General features: G+C 34.0%; 1 long non-coding RNA gene across 1 annotated transcript in view; it reads right to left on the reverse strand.

Moving 5' to 3' along the window:
- LOC127492005 (uncharacterized) overlaps positions 1 to 12,141 on the reverse strand; it is a 41,423-nt gene that overhangs the window by 16,522 nt on the left and 12,760 nt on the right. The gene's annotated exons all lie outside the window — the stretch shown is intronic.

Consider the following 12,141-nt stretch of genomic DNA (forward strand, 5'->3'; position numbering starts at 1 on the left):
ATTAATATAATTCAGCATCCTGCCTGCTGTTGTTAAAATTTACACCTTAAATGTTCTAACATCATGAGAAATCATGAAATGGTTTATTTTCACTCTGAAATCAGCATTTGCAAAATGTCTATCAGACCCCATTCAGTGCTAACTCTGGAGTGACAGTAAAAGGGCAATAAGTAATTTGCTGACCCATCTTTGGGTAGAGAAAATGAATTTATAGAAGACAGTTCATAGAAACATCCTGAATGAAGTCAGTTGCATATTAATCTCCATTGCTATTCAGTGTTTTCCATGTGAAGGATCAAAACAATCACAAATATAAAATCTATATTTTGGACAATAAAATAGAAATAAGGGTTTTTCACCATGCTATGAGATGCTTTGCTTAAAAACAGAGTATTTCCTGTTGAAAATTTATGAAAAAGTTGAGAAAAATGGTTAGGAAGTAAACATCAATTGGTACTTTTTAAAAAGATTTATTTTTAATTATTTGAAAGAGTTACAGAGAGAGAGAGAGACAGAGAGAGAGGTCTTCCATCCACTGGTTCACTCCTCAGTTGGCTGCAACAGTCAGAACTGGACCAATCTGAAGCCAGGAGCCAGGAGCTTCTTCCAGGTCTCTCAATGTGGGTGCAGGGACCAAAGGACTTGGGCCATCTTGCACTGTTTTCCCAGGCCATAGCAAAGAGCTGGATTGGAATAGGAGCAGCCGGGTCTCAAACTGGCACCCATATGGGATGCTGGTGCTTCAGGCCAGGAATTTAACCCGCTGCACCACAGCACCAGCCTCAATTAGTGCTTTTTGAGATCAATCTAATTGTATTAAATTAGATTTACTATCAATTATTGTGATCAATTTAATTGTAATGAATACAATTAAAATACAAAGTATAATACATCAGTGTTGTACAATGATAGTGTGTAAACAGGTGTTTACAAGTGTGTATATGTATCTTTGTATACATGAGTTAGTATAATTTTCAATAATCAAATTATTTGAAAATTTATTTTGAAACAACTAATCTAAGGCAATTAAATGTTGTTAAAAATATAAAGATGCACTAATCGTTCATCTACATTTTGAACTAGATATTTCCAGGAATTTTTTTGGAAACCAATTGGTTGTGTAGCACTGTGCTTGTACGTAGCATATATATATATTTCCATTATATATGAGTTCTCTAATTTAAATACATTTTTAAATATATTACTATTTATATACATCTTTTGGTAGGCATGGGAGACTGGCTACAGGACCCTTATGGATATCCAGATCTGAAGATGTTCAAATTTCATAAAAATAGTGCAGTATTTGTTTATATATTATACATATCCTCTCATATGCTTAAATCTAGATTTTTTATAATACTTCTAAATTATTTATAATACTTAATGAAATGTAAAAGCTATATTTATTGTTATTGTACTGTGATTTTTAAGAAATCAGAGCAAGAAAAATATCAGTATATATACATTTTTCCCAAATATTTTCTTCATTTAATTGGCTGAATTCATGGATGAGATATGGAGTAGTTAGTATCTGTGTGTTTATTTCTTGGAATGCAGTTAAATTATTTGAGAATTTTGTATTCCTAAATCTGTATGTATGCAATTTGTTTACCTTAAATGAAATTTAAAAATAAATAAATCAATAATTTGAGAATTCTAACACATTTTCATCCTTTGAGTACTTAATTCTCAGATTTTTGGGTGGGACAAATTCAACTTTTATTCTAAGCAAAAACATTCTATAATGGTTTGTCCTGCATTTTTCAATAATGTATTTAATTCTCTGTGAACTCTGAGTTTTCCTACTTGGTTGATGAGGCTATCTATTACATCAGGATGTGTCAGGTCTGGCTATAACTTCTCTACAATGTTTTAGTTTTTTTTTTTTTTTCCTTAGGATTGAACACTTTTCTCATATTAATGCCCTGACTTATACTTTCCTGAATTCTTAAGAGGGAATATCTAGCTATCCATAGTTCACTGTGCTTCTCTCCTCTGGGTGATGCTGTTCCATAGTCCCTAACTACTGTGTTTTCTCTGAATTCTGAGCTATTGCTCTTCAACTTATGTAGTTCACTAGGTTATCTTTCTTATGTCATGTTCTGGAAACTTTCTGAATGTAGTAAGCTTGTCATTCGTGCTTATCTGTCTCTTCAGGAACATTGTCCTTTCTTCTAATACTTCCAATTATTGAAAACTGTGATTTTATTTATTCTTTCTAAAATTTTGCTGTTTCAAGAAGGGAAATAGTGGAAAATTCTCCATACTATTTCACTTTGTTCAAAAACAGACATTTTTTTTCAATTTTAATTATATTTATTCTACAATTTAAAAAAATGCAACTTCCTTTTTGTGGTGACATCAAAGAGTTTTCTTTCTGCTTCTTTTTCTTGTATACCATGTCTAATCTGTGAGCAAACCCTTTGAGATTTGTCATCTCTATATATCAAGAATGACAGCTTTAAATCAGGTTCCCTTAACACTTTGCTTAAAGTCAATATCATTACTCATCAAGACTGAAAAAATGCAAAGTGGAATTTCTACTTTCATATTTGCCTCCTTAAATTCAATTATCCTCACAGCAGGTACAGTGATACCCATAAAATATTGCTCACTACATAGCATATATTTAGTCAAAATTCTCCATTTGGTTTCCATTTATCCTGAATGAAACACAAAGTATTTCCCCCATTCTTTGAGCCTTTTTGATATTTGCTTATCACTTTCTGTTCATTTTCCTTCAGCTGCCCTGGAATATTATTAACTACTCAGATTTGCTGGCATTCTATCACCTTGCCACAGAAATATGCTTTCTTAATTCTTTCTGGTCGATTTCATCTCAGTCTCCATGATATTTTTAAATGCACATTCTCATCAAGCTTTAGCCCAACTTACCATATTTTCAAATTTTATTACAATGGTTGCACAACATATTAATAATTTACTGCCTGATATTCCCCTCATCTCAGTGTCAAAATCATAACTTTTAAAAACTGTTACCTGCCATAGTAGCACTCCAGTGTAACATTAGTAAAAAGAAAAGATTGTTACCTGCAATGAATAAGTCTCATTATTATTTACAATATCTGTGGTCTAGGGTCTATCAATCTAATACAAGAAATAATGGAAAAAATCTAAAATCTAAAATGTGTATTTGAATTAATAAAGTATTGAATTAATAAAGTAAAATGATAGAAATTTAATGAGGACAACATGAATCATACTTTTGTACTACACATCTGATAAATATCTAAAAGTAAAGCATTAGCATGTACTTACTCAATTTGATTTCATGCATGTAGAAAGAAATCAGTATATATTGGTTAATATTTTATTGTTAACTATCAAATATGTTTAAGACATAAAATTCAATATGAGATACAATTTATACTGTTATTTGAGAAATTTTAAAACTCTATTTTGGTTCTTTGGAATCATGTAAGTTATCAGCCACAACTACTAGAAAAGACTGAATATTGTCTAGATTAGAAACTTTATTTTATAGTCATTGAAAAAAAAGGTAAATTAGAGTTACTAGATGACAAATATATCAATTATTTTCAACAATCCTTTGAAAAAAAATAAAATATCAATGACAAATCTTCACTCTTTTGACAATATGCATTTTTGGCTATATGATTTTAATGTAATGAGTCATAGTTGTATTATCCTATTTTTCCAATAAAATTTTGATGATTTGTTTCTAAATTTAGTTAAAATTCTATAGATTTGGTAAGTCTTAAATAGAGTTCTCAGGAAAAAAACACTTAGTGCAATACCCTATTAATTGCTCTATTGATAAAGTCATCCCTGAGAAAACAACATAAATCCTAAATAAATCCTAAATATTAATAATAATAATTTTAAACATTTAAAGATTTAATAATTTTAAGATTTATTTATTTATTTGAAAGTCAGAGTTACAAGGGGTGGAGGAAGAGATATCTCCATCCACTATTTCAGTCTCCAAATAGTGGCAAAGTACTGTGCTGGGTCAGGTCCAGTCCAGAAGCTACGTGCTTCATCCAGATCTCCCATGTGGATGCAGGAGTCCCTGGTTTCCCGGACACATTAGCAGGGAGCTGGATCAGAAGTGGATTGGCTGGGACTTGAACTGGTGCTCATATAGATTGCTGGTGCTGCAGATGGTGGCTTAATCTATTGCGCCACAGCACTGACACAAATTACAACATTTCTAGTTTAAGAAGGGAAATATTTGAAAAATGTCAACTGTATTTTTAAGTTAATAGTCCACTAGTATGGATGGGTTTCTTGATGTATGTATTGTGACAGTATGTTCATATTGGATAAGGTTAGAATATTTATTTTGAATGCAATTTATCTTCCCTATGGACTCTATGTTGGCTAAATGAATGGAAGTATAAATGCCAATAGAAAATATGCATCATACACATTTAATAAAATCCATGCAATCCAAATTATGTATTTTGCAATAAATGTTGTTAATATCCTCACAGAAAAAAATTAAATTTTAGCATTTTCTTCCTCTAAAAGTCTTTGTAATCATCCTAAAAATCCATCATATGTTATAAACTATATTTCAAATTTTGAAAAGTCAATCATTGTGATGTTCAAAGTTAATAGGGCTAATTTAAGAAAAAAAAGGAGGCAGTTAGCCTACATGAGTGTAGAGAAGATAAATGAACATTAAAATTAGCCATATAAACAAAAGTTTGCATCATGAGTTCAGATATTAAATATTTGTAAGAACTCAGCCATGGCTAGTTGGACTCTGAGTCACAAATTTCTTGCTTTCAATAGAATAGTCAGCACTGGCTATGGTGCTTCTAAGCATACAAATAGGACACTCTTCTTTTGAAATCTACTGTTATCTGTATCACAATCTGATAGGATCCATCTTCTCATTTATAATTTCTTTCAGCTAAGAGACTAAAATCCTAACGTTTATTTGAATAAACAACTGTTTACTTCAGACTACTTGCAGAAAAAAATGCAATCTAGTCAATTTCCTTGGTTTCTTCAGTTTCCTCATCCTGCTTCTCTATTGTTTACTACCCTACACTTCACTGTATTGACTGACATTTCTCTATTTGTTTCCTATAAGACATATTATTAAGAGATGAAAAATGTGGGAGGAAAAAAATCAATGAAAGCCACTAGCTAAAATACTCATTAAAATACTTCAACATGACAGTAGTTCAAAATGAGGGTTTTTTTTTTAAGGGTTCAGGATTAAAGGTTTTATGAGGAAGGCTGGATAAGATCAAGTAGATTTGTTCTGAATATCATTCTTTCTATTTCTTGAAAGTATAAGAATACTTAGTGTCAATTATAGGACAAAGAGCAACTGACTGGACTTGAAGATTAATGACTATTTGTTGGACTATAAAGTGAATGGGAAGAAATCATAATGGATGAGTGACTCGCAAGGGTAAAAATGAAATTATTTCACCCTTCTGAGATTAAAGAATTGAAAATTGAATCACGAATCTGTCGTGTGCCCTCTATGATATTTAAAAAATGACTCTCTGAATCCTTGTGTCCTCACACTTGCATATGTGTAATACTCATTTCATTAATTCTTCAGTTACTTAGATAATACTTGTGCAATAGTCAGTAGCATGTCTGAACTATGAAAACAAAAATGAATAATATATTATTTTTATTAAAAATAAATGAATTTTATTAGTTTTAAAGATTTTAAAAATATTTATTTGAACCAGAGAGAGAGAGAGAGAGAGAGAGGAGAGAGACAGCCAGAGATATGTCATATTCTGGTTTATTTTCCAAATGTCCAAAACATCTGGGGTTAGGCCAGTCTGGAGCCAGGAGCCATGAACATAATATGTGCTGCCTTTGTAGGTGACAGGATTGCAATTACTGGAGCCATTATCTATTGCCTTTTGGGGTTTGCAATATTGGGAACCAAGAATCTGGAGCTAGAGACAGAAAGTAATCCAGTCTAGGCACTTCCATGTGGAACTTTGCATTTTAATTGCTATGCTAAATGTTCACACCTTCCACATTATTTTCATGCTCCTTGTTACATAAACTTTGAGCCAGCCAGATTATACATGCTTTCTACCAAATATGCCTCATCTTTTTTTTTTTTTTGTAACTAATCTCTGCTTGCTCCATCTTCTTTATCCAGAACTCTCATTTTTTCATTATTTTAAAGATTTATTTATTTACTTTAAGTCACAGTTACAGAGCAGTGGGGGAGATCTTCCATCTCCTGATTCATTCCACAGCTGGCCACAACTGGCCAAGGCTGAGCCAAGTTGAAGCCAGGTACCAGGAGCTTCACACAGGTCTCCACATGGGTAACAGGGACACAAACACTTGGGGCATCATTGCTGTTTTCCCAGGTTATTAGCATGAAGCTGGATCAGAAGTGGACCTTCTGGGAAAAGAACCGGTGTCCATATGGGATGCTGGCTTTGCAGGTGGAGGGTCTACCAACTACACCACAGCACTGTACCATAAACTCTCTTCTTTATCTCTACCCATTTACTTAATTTTTTTTAAAATTATTTATTTGAAAGGCAGATTTACAGAGAGGCAGAGGCAGAGGAGAATCTTCTATCTGCTTGTTCACTCCCCAAATGATTGCAGTGGCCAGAGCAGGGCCTATCTGAATCCAGGAGCCAGGAACTTCTTCCATGTCTCCCATGTGGGTGCAGGGGCCTAAATACTTGGGCCATTTTCTATTGCTTTACTAGGCCAAAGTAGAGAGCTGAATCGAAAGTGGAGCAGCAGGGACTTGAACCAGTGTGAATATAGGATGGGGCTGGTGCCATATTGGATACCAGCACTGCAGGTATAGATTTACACTCTATGCCACAGTGCCAACCCCATATCTACACTAATTTAAATCTATTTATATTTAAACCATTCAAACAACTCTCCTTTTACTCTCAATGTTTACTTAATATTTGAATATTTTTTAAATATTTTATTTATTTGAGAAGTAGAGTTATAGACAGAGGGAGAATCAGACAGAAAGGTCTTCCAAATGTCCTCCATGGTTGAATCTGGGCAGATTTGAAGCCAGGAGGCAGGAGCTTCTTCCTGATCTCCCACACGGGTATAAGGTCCCAAGCACTTGGGCCATCTTCTACTGCTTTCCCAGGCCATAGCACAGAGCTGGATTGGAAGAGGAGCAGCCGGGAATAGAACAGGTGTTCATACGCGATGCCTTATTGCAGGCGGATTAACCTCCTGGGCCAAGGTGCTGGCCCTCACTTTTTAATATTGAACTGAGTTTCTTCGTTGACTGAAGATTCGTATACCCATACCTGTATAACATGTATACACTTCGTATCTTCATTTCTCTTTAATCATCTAGTAGGTGTAGCTTCTTGAGAGAGGGAGCTTGTATGGTTCCTTTATGTCTCCTCAGCTAGTTCTAGAATATTTGCCTTGCCTTATCAAGGCTTCTTCAGTACATTTCAGTTATTAAGTGTCAAAGCCCTTCTATTGCCTACAAGTGCTGACATTTTTCTAATGTAACACTATTGACCTTAATGAAGCAAGGGTTCACTGTCCTACAGAAATAACTATGATAAAAAGTAAAATTGCAGGTTCTTAGCATTTTTGACATTTCTTGAAGAAAGTGTTAAGATAACCTGTGTTTCTTATCATTTCTGGATCTAAACTATCTCATGTATTATGCATATAAACACATATGGGAGAGATACTATGGGTGAGAATCTATAAATATACTTGTCACGGCAGCACAGTTTGTTTTGTAAATGATTTGCATTGCTCTAAGATCAAATGTTGTCAGTTCTTTCTGATCGTACTTATCCAAGGGCAGCTTTTCATGATAACAGTTTTCTCACATCTCACTCTCACCATTTGAAGAACATGGTAGCTTATTGTAAAGTCTTAGCTTCTGGGTTACATAACTGAGAATGGTACTAATTGAATACTGAAAAGACTGATAAGAGTCTTGACATTTTAATGGAATTATTTTATAGCTTTTGGGAGTGGCTGACCTGGAATGAAGTAGTCTGTAATCCATGATGAAAGTTTGCTGGCTCCAATACATAATCTCTTTAATGTACAGTTTCAAACTTATTTCTACATTAGACAGTTTCAAGATTATAAGATCAAGTTTAAATGTCCGTTTCAATATTTAATATCAGAGTAACAGGAAAACCAAAATATAATAGCATGCCTCTATTTTGCTTTTGTAAGATACTTGTTTATTTATTTGAAAGCACAGTTACAGAGAGGAAGAGGTAGAGGTAGAGAAAGAAATCTTCCATCTGCTGATTCACTTCCCAGATGGTTGCAATGGCCAGGGTTGGGCCATGATGAAGACAGGAGCCAGCAGATTCATCTGGGTATCGCAGTGGCTGCAAGGCCTCCAGTGTTTGGGTCATCTTCTGCTGCCTTTCCATGAGCATTAGCAGAGAGCAGGAATGGAAGAGGAGCAGGTGGACTTGAACCAGCTCTCATTTGGGATGCCGGTGCTTCAGACAGCATCTTTACCTGCTATGGCAGAGTGCTGACCCCTAGCATGTCTTAATAAGTGGGAAAGTCAAGATAAATTATAAATACACTAAGCTTGACATTTGCTGATTTGATTTTCTACAGCTAGGTTAGCAACCCAAACTTAATAGGATTTGAGGCAAATGGCATTTTACATTTTAGTTCCATTAAGCCATGATACTAGGAAAAATAACCTGTGTTAATCTTCAGAAACTTAATTAATATGGATTGAAATAATATATGCTTTAGTTTGTAAACTATAAAGTGACTTAAGTAAACTATAATTTTACTAACACAATTTGGAGCATTGAAAAAATAATTGAACTCATTGCATAAATTTCTTTGTAAAAGTATACATTTATTTTGTTTGTTTTGAATCATCCTGACAAACAACATTTCTAAGAACCTAGTGAAGTTTCCTTAACTGGATAAAGTGGTACAAAGCAGTAGATATAAAAAAGAATTCATGTATTAGAGTAAATCAAATAAAAACACGTGAAATAACTTTATATTTCAAAGCCTATGTAAAGATTTTCAGAAGGTGGTAATAGGTTTAAAAAGGTTAAAGCTCAGTTTTAGTCATGATAAGTAAGTCATCACAGGGCAGATTTATCTTGAACAAACCATTAAACACTTTGTAGACCACATGCTTCACCATAATTGGAGAAATTATAAGTAAAGCAAAAGGAATAATCAAGACCTATTCTGTAGATGGGAAGGTAAAGAAGCAAGCTGAAACTGAAGAATAGTGAATAAGGAGCTTGAATTAGTCATAAAGTTCTTATAGAACACAATTGCAAAGTCTAGGAATGAATTTGATTCATACCAAACAATGTTTTTTGCAAAGCTTCTAAATAAAAGACAATGATGACAATAAAAGATACAGGGCAGAAATAAACAAACTTTTTCTGTGTTTTCGGATGGAATTGAAGAAGAAAAGATCTAAGAACCAAAATGTAATTATCTTATTTTCTCTTTTGTTTTGTCTTTCTTCAGAAGGAACTTATTACTTCATTAGATTATCAGGGTCACAGCAAATGCATAATTACTACAGTATAATTCTCATGTTATTGCAATATTAATACAAAAAGAACAGATTAAATGTATCTCGTAGACAATTTTAAGAACAGAAAGATAATTTTTTCCTTCTCTCTTTCCCTCATCTTTTCTTTCCTATTTCTTGTTCATTCGTCCTTCCTTCCTTCCCTTCTTCCTTCCTGGGTTTCAGGTAACATATTTTTAATTTTACACTATAGCAAAAAAGTTAATGTTCCACTAAATAAAGGGTTCAACACAACGATAAAAGCACCATTGTTCAGCAGGAATATAGACAAGAAATATAATAATAATAGTCAAATAAAAATATGTCATTTTACTCGTATAGAGTAAATCTTAAAATAACCACTGATCATTAAAGCTATGGTCATATGACAATATATATTAGCTATTACAAATATAGAAGATGTGATTTTTATTTTGGGGTCTAGCTTATTTCACCTTGCATAGTAACCTCCAATTGCATTCATTTTGTTGGAAATGTCATGATTTCATTCTTTTTTTTTTTTTACAGATGAGTAATATTCTACTCTACATATATAGCACATTTTCTTTATCCAGTCATCTGTTGATGAACATCTAGCTTTGTTCCATATCTTTGGTATAGTCAATTTAGCTGACAAAGTCAGCCTGTGGGGGTGAGCACCTGCCTGGCAGATGGAAGATCTCTATTTCTCTATGTCACTCTGTCTTTCAAATAAGTAAATCTTCGAAAGAAATTTCTCCATGAAACATGAGTCCTCACACTAACTGGGATAAATTCTATGTAAAGCTTCACATTATCTTAGGTGAGGTTCTGCTGCTAGATGAGCTTGTCACAAGTTTAACAACAAACTAGATTTTTCAGAATATTTTTAAATTTCAGAATTGCAGTCACAAGTTTAGAACTGAGATTTTCTTGAAAAGCTATTGCAGATACATCACTAAACTTGGGGCTTTATCAAAAATGTCTATATTTCAAAGTGCATGTCAGAACAAGTAACCATTCATTCATTCATCTACCCATTGTTTGCTCTTAATTCAACAAATGTGACAACATAGAGAAAGTAAGCCTGTTAGATCTCAGATACAATAGCTGTGCATTAGCTGATAAAACTGTGAAGCTGGGAACGTTTTCCTTCCATAACTCTTTCCCTAGGTATCTCCATTTTTTGACAGCCTTCCCCCTGGTGCTGATCCATGCTTCCTGGCTCAGTGGTGTCTTAGCTCTGCCTGAGCCCTCCAGTCCCTCAGAGCCCTTCAATTTGCCTAAAGAGGAGCAAATTCAGGTTGCCCAGTTTAAGCCTTCACAACATCCTTGTTACTCTGAAAGCACTAATTCTGGCCTTGCAACAAACAAGATGGGTAATTTCTCTCCATTTTAGCAATGAAGAAAATAAGGTTAAAAAAAAAAAAAAAAAACTTGCCTAGCTCAGAGCCCACTATTTCTATGACATCTAATGAGGATCTTCTCTGTGTTAAAAACAAACAACCCAGTTAAGAAATGGGCGAAGGGTATGAACAGTCATTTTCAAAGGGGGAAATACCCATTTGTTTGCTCTTAATTCAACAAATGTGACAACATGCAGAAAGTAAGCCTGTTAGATCTCAGATACAATAGCTGTGCGTTAGCTGATAAAACTGTGAAGCTGGGGACGTTTCCCTTCCATAACTCTTTCCCTAGGTATCTCCATTTTTTGACAACCTTCCCCCTGGTGCTGATCCATGCTTCCTGGCTCAGTGGTGTCTCAGCTCTGCCTGAGCCCTCCAGTCCCTCAGAGCCCTTCTATTTGCCTAAAGAGAAGCAAATTCAACAAGTACAGCCGTCGAGGAAATGAAAATGAAAACCACAATGAGATATCATCCTGTCCAGTTTGAATGGCTATCTTGCAAAAATTAAAACATACCAAATGCTGATGAGAATGTAGAGAAAAACAAACCCTTATATATTGCTGGTGAGAATGTAGACTGTTGCAACAATCATTGAAGAAAAAATGGAGACTACTCAGAAAACTAAAAATATATCTATCATATTACCCAGCAATTCCACTTGGAATATATTCAAAGGAAAAAATCAACACATGAAAGAGTTACTTGCAATCTCTCTACCTTATGCCCTATACAAAAAATCAACTCATAATGGATTAGGGTTTTTAATATAAAACCTGAACCCACAAAATTACTAAAGGAAAACATAGGAGAAATGCTCCAAGATATTGGCCCATGCAGAGATTTATTGGATAAGACCCCAGATGCACAGGTGATAAAAGCAAAAATGGACAAATGGGGTTTTCCTAGTTTCAATGTTATCTTTAGTTTTGTTGTTTCCAAAAATAGTATTTCTGATAACATAGCTATTTCTTTTTTTTATTTCTGTATCTCAATAGTAGAACTACAATGGGGAAATCTGGTGATAAAGGTCAATTGTCAAAAATATGCATTACAATGTGAATAGTGCTCCACACAGTTCATATAGAACTCTTAGGTCCCCTAATGCTCACTGGCATCAATGAAAATAGCCTCACTGTATGCCCTATTCCTCATTCCTATTTTTGGTATAGATTTAATAGAGAATTAAAATATATCTGCACTATTTCTGAAAAATATTTTAGGAATGGCTTA

This window comes from Oryctolagus cuniculus, chromosome 9 (genome assembly GCF_964237555.1).
Source record: "Oryctolagus cuniculus chromosome 9, mOryCun1.1, whole genome shotgun sequence".
NCBI lineage: Eukaryota > Metazoa > Chordata > Mammalia > Lagomorpha > Leporidae > Oryctolagus > Oryctolagus cuniculus.